Source organism: Arachis stenosperma, chromosome 10, assembly GCF_014773155.1.
Source record: "Arachis stenosperma cultivar V10309 chromosome 10, arast.V10309.gnm1.PFL2, whole genome shotgun sequence".
NCBI classification, from domain to species: domain Eukaryota; kingdom Viridiplantae; phylum Streptophyta; class Magnoliopsida; order Fabales; family Fabaceae; genus Arachis; species Arachis stenosperma.
The window spans coordinates 6,086,965-6,092,964 of NC_080386.1; positions in this window are offsets into that span (position 1 = coordinate 6,086,965).

Consider the following 6,000-nt stretch of genomic DNA (forward strand, 5'->3'; position numbering starts at 1 on the left):
CAGAAAAATTCCTGAATCACTATTTTTCTCCAAAACGGATGACACAGCTAAGGCTAAGCATCCAAGGCTTCAAACAAAGAGATAATGAATCCCTTTATGATGTCTGGGAGAGATACAGAGAGATGCTAAGAAAATGTCCCTCTGAGATGTTTTCAGAGTGAGTGCAATTAGACATCTTCTACTATGGGCTTACAAAAAAAGCTCAGATTTCTCTAGATCACTTAGTTGGTAGATCTATACATATGAGAAAAACAATTAAAGAAGCTCAAGAGCTTATTGATACAGTTGCCAGAAATCAGCATCTGTACCTAAGCAGTGAATCTTCCATGAAAGAAGAAGCTAAAACAGTAACTGCTGAACTCAGTCCTGTAGATCAAGCTAACAAATTCAATCAGCAGCTGGATTTTCTAACTCAGCAGCTAGCCGAATTCAAGGAAATACTACAAGAAACAAGAATGGCTAACAGGAATATGGAAGTACAGTTGAAGCAAACAAAAAAGCAACTGTCAAAATAAATAACAGAAGAATGCCAAGCAGTTCAATTAAGAAGTGGGAAAACATTAAATACCTCACTTCAAGGCAGCAAGAAGCCAAGAAATAAACAAATGGCTAACCAAAATCCCTCTGAGGACAATCAGAGCCGAGAGAGGAATAATGCTGGCGCTGAACGCCCAAACCATGCTCATTCCTGGCGTTCAACGCCAGAAACAAGCAAGGACTTGGCGTTGAACGCCCAAAGGGAGCACAGTTCTGGCGTTCAGACGCCAGAAACAGGCAAGGAGCTGGCGTCTAACGCCACTCCAGCTTCCACCCCTGGCATTCAAATGCCAGTGGGGGATCAGACACATACAAGTGCTGATAACAACCCTTCTAAAAAGGCTTCCCAACTCACTTCTACAGGTAATAAACCTGCAGCAACTAAGGTTGAGGAATACAAAGCCAAAATGCCTTATCCTCAAAAACTCCGCCAAGCGGAACAGGATAAGCAATTTGCCCACTTTGCAGACTATCTCAGGACTCTTGAAATAAAGATTCCGTTTGCAGAAGCACTTGAGCAAATACCCTCTTATGCCAAGTTCATGAAAGAGATCTTAAGTCATAAGAAGGATTGGAGGGAAACTAAAAAAGTTTACCTCACTGAAGAATGCAGTGCAGTTATCCTGGAAAGCTTACCTGAGAAGCTTAAGGATCCCGAAAGCTTTATGATACCATGCACATTAGAGGGTACTTGTACCAAGCAGGCTCTATGTGATCTTGGGACAAGTATCAACTTAATACCTGCATCTATTATCACAAAGCTTGGTTTGACTGAAGAAGTCAAACCAACCCGGATATGTCTTCAACTTGCTGATGGCTCCATTAAATACCCATCAGGCGTGATTGAAGACATGATTGTCAAGGTTGGGCCATTTGCCTTTCCTACTGACTTTGTGGTGCTGAAAATGGAGGAGCATAAGAGTGCAACTCTCATTCTAGGAAGACCTTTCCTAGCAACTGGCCGAACCCTCATTGAACCCTCAATGAGGAGGAGTTCAAGTTGAATGTTGTCAAAGCCATGCAACATCCAGACACCCCAAATGACTGCATGAGTGTTGATATCATTGACTCTTTGGTAAGAGAGGTCAATATGGCTGAGAGTCTCGAATCAGAGTTAGAGGACATCTTTAAAGATGTTCAGCCTGATTTGGAGGAATCAGAGAGAATAATAGAACCTCTGAAAATCCCTCAGGAAGAGGAGAAACCTCCCAAACCCGAGCTCAAACCATTACCACAATCCCTGAAATATGCATTTCTGGGAGAAGGTGATACCTTTCCTGTAATCATAACCTCTACCTTAGAGCCACAGGAAGAGGAAGCACTAATTCAAGTGCTAAGGACACACAAGACAGCTCTTGGGTGGTCCATCAGTGATCTTAAGGGCATTAGCCCAGCCAGATGCATGCACAAGATCCTATTGGAGGGTGACGCCAAGCCAGTGGTCCAACCACAAAGGCGGCTGAATCCAGCCATGAAGGAAGTGGTGCAGAAAGAGGTCACTAAATTACTAGAGGCTGGGATTATTTATCCTATTTCTGACAGCCCCTGGGTAAGCCTTGTCCAAGTCGTCCCTAAGAAGGGAGGCATGACAGTGGTTCATAATGAAAAAAAGGAACTGGTTCCTACAAGAACAGTTACAGGGTGGCGTATGTGTATTGATTATAGAAGGCTCAATATAGCCACCAGAAAGGATCATTTTCCTTTACCATTCATAGACCAGATGCTAGAAAGACTAGCAGGTCATGAATACTACTGCTTCCTGGATGGATATTCAGGTTATAATCAAATTACAGTAGATCTCCAGGATCAAGAGAAAACGGCATTCACATGCCCATCTAGAGTATTTGCATACAGAAGGATGTCATTTGGCCTGTGCAATGCACCTGCAACCTTTCAAAGGTGCATGCTCTCAATTTTCTCTGATATGGTGGAAAACTTTCTGGAAGTCTTCATGGATAACTTTTCAGTATTTGGAGACTCATTCAGCTCCTGTCTTAACCATCTAGCACTTGTTCTAAAGAGATGCCAAGAGACTAACCTGGTTTTAAACTGGGAGAAATGTCACTTTATGGTGACTGAAGGAATTGTCCTTGGGCACAAAATTTCGAACAAGGGAATAGAGGTGGATCAAGCTAAGGTAGAGGTAATTGAAAAATTACCACCACCTGCCAATGTTAAGGCAATCAGAAGCTTTCTGGGGCATGCAGGATTCTATAGGAGGTTTATAAAGGATTTTTCAAAAATCGCCAAACCTCTGAGCAACCTGCTAGCCGCTGACACGCCATTTGTCTTTGATAAGGAGTGTCTGCAGGCATTTGAGACTCTGAAAGCTAAATTGGTCACAGCACCAATCATCTCTGCACCAGACTGGACATTACCATTTGAACTAATGTGTGATGCCAGTGACCATGCCATTGGTGCAGTGTTGGGACAAAGGCATGACAAGCTTCTGCACATCATTTACTATGCCAGTCGTGTTCTAAATGATGCACAGAAGAACTACACAACCACAGAAAAAGAGTTACTTGCAGTGGTTTACGCCATTGACAAGTTTAGATCCTATTTAGTAGGATCAAAAGTGATTGTGTACACTGACCATGCTGCTCTTAGGTATCTACTCACAAAGCAGGATTCAAAACCCAGACTCATAAGATGGGTGTTGCTTCTGCAAGAGTTTGATATAGAAATAAGAGACAGAAAAGGGACAGAGAATCAGGTAGCAGACCACCTGTCCCGAATAGAACCAGTAGAAGGGGCATCCCTCCCTCTTACTGAAATCTCTGAAAACTTTCCAGATGAGCAACTCTTTGCCATCCAGGAAGTGCCATAGTTTGCAGACATTGTTAATGGACAGAGAGTTAAACATTATCTTGAAAGTAATTTTGAGCAAGAATGCTCAAAACTGAGACTTGATTAGAGCTCAGTAATAGTCCAGCTAAAGACAATAAAGAAGCGCTTGCTGGGAGGCAACCCAGCCATTTACAAAATTTAATTTCATTTGTTTTTGTTAATTAAATTTTTACAGGTATATGTCAAGGTATCTTCAAAAGGTAAAATAGCAATTGATTGAATTCACAGAGTTACAGGAGAATTTGGAAGCTCACTGGCGTGAAAAAGCCAGTAAAAAACGTTTTGGGCGTTGAACGCCCAAAAGAAGCATCCACTGGGCGTTCAACGCCAGTAAGGATAGCCATCTGGGCGTTGAACGCCAGAAAGGAGCATCTTCTGGGCGTTAAACGCCAGAAAGAAGCTCCTTCTGGGCGTTTAACGCCAGAATTACAGCATCCTGGGCGTTTAGAAAAACGCCCAGTGACAAAGGACTTCCTGGCGTTCAACGCCAGAAAGAAGCAACAGCTGGGCGTTGAACGCCCAGGAGAGACAGCAATTGGGCGTTAAACGCCCAAAACATGCAGCGTTTGGGCGTTTAACGCCAGAATGGTGGGGAGGAGGTAAAATTCGTTTTTCTCCACAAATTTTCTAATTTTTATGTTTCAATTCATGATTTCTTGCATAAACATGTTTCAAAATATCATCCTTCAATTCCAAAAATTTTAATCCTAATTTCTAAAAACCCTAATTTTAAAATCCCTTTTTCAAAAATATCAAATGTATCTTAATTCATAAACACAAATCTTTTTCCAATCCAAATCTTTTTCAAATATTTTTCAACTCATCATATCTTTTGGATTTCGAAATTGCCTCTCCCTCTATTCCTCTCCTATCCTTTCTTTTGCTTGAGGAGAAGCAAACCTCTAAGTTTGGTGTGATTTGCCATGATCACTGAGCTAAAACTCATCAAGATAATGGCACCTAAGGGAACAGGAAGAGCAAGGATGTGACTTGAAGGAACTGAAGTGTCAGAAATTATCTCTTGAAGGATCAAGCATCCCACAGACTAGAGGAACCCTCACTTCCCAAAATAAAGGTTGTTGAGTCCTAATCTTTGCCTTAACTCTGTGATAACTGTTCTTATTAGAAATTTACCTTAGAAGTTATATATTAGTAGTAGTAATTAGTATCTCTACTTTGATTTTAATTCCAATTAAGTTATAATTTATTTTTCTCATCATCATCAAACATGAATAAAATAGTAGATTTTTAGAATAAAAGAGGCAATATTTTTTTTTCGAGTTCTTAATAAGAAAAATTCTAATTATTTATATGTGGTGGCAATACTTTTTGTCTTCTGAATGAATGCTTGAACAGTGCATATTTTTGATCTTGTTGTTTATGAATATTAAAACTGTTGGCTCTTGAAAGAATGATGAATAAAGAGAAATGTTATTGATGATCTGAAAAATCATAAAATTGATTCTTGAAGCAAGAAAAAACAGTGAAAAAGCAACGGCTTGCGAAAAAAAATAATAATAGAAAGAAAAAGAAAAAGCAAGCAGAAAAGCCAATAGCCCTTAAAACCAAAAGGCAAGGGTAAAAAAGATCCAAGGCTTTGAGCATCAATGGATAGGAGGGCCCAAGGAAATAAAATCCAGGCCTAAGCGGCTAAATCAAGCTGTCCTTAACCATGTGCTTGTGTCATGAAGGTCCAAGTGAAAAGCTTGAGACTGAGTGGTTAAAGTCGTGATCCAAAGCAAAAAGAGTGTGCTTAAGAGCTCTGGACACCTCTAACTGGGGACTCTAGCAAAGCTGAGTCACAATCTGAAAAGGGTTCACCCAGTTATGTGTCTGTGGCATTTATGTATCCGGTGGTAATACTGGAAAACAAAGTGCTTAGGGCCACGGCCAAGACTCATAAAATAGCTGTGTTCAAGAATCAACATACTAAACTAGGAGAATCAATAATACTATCTGAATTCTGAGTTCCTATGGATGCCAACCATTCTGAATTTCAAAGGATAAAATGAGATGCCAAAACTGTTCAGAAGCAAAAAGCTACTAGTCCCGCTCATCTAATTAGAATCTGAGCTGCACTTGAAACTCTGAGATATTATTGTTTCTTAATTTCTTTTCATCCTATTTTATTTATCTATTTGCTTGAGGACAAGCAACAGTTTAAGTTTGGTGTTGTGATGAGCGGATATTTTATACGTTTTTTGGGGGTAATTTCATGTAGATTTTAGTATGTTTTAATTAGTTTTTAGTAGAATATTATTAGTTTTTAGGCAATAATCATAATTCTGGACTTTATTATGAGTTTGTGTGTTTTTCTGTGATTTCAGGTATTTTTTGGCTGAAATTGAGGGAGCTGAGCAAAAATCTGAGTTAGGCTGAAAAAGAACTGCTGATGCTGTTGAATCCTGACCTCCCTGCACTTGGAATGGATTTTTTGGAGCTACAGAAGTCCAATTGACGCTCTATTAATTGGGTTGGAAAGTAGACATCCAGGGCTTTCCAACAATATATAATAGTCCATACTTTGCACGAAGATAGACGACGTAAACTGGTGTTCAACACCAGTTTCATGTTGTAGTCTGGCATCCAGCGCCAGAAACAGGTTACAAGTTG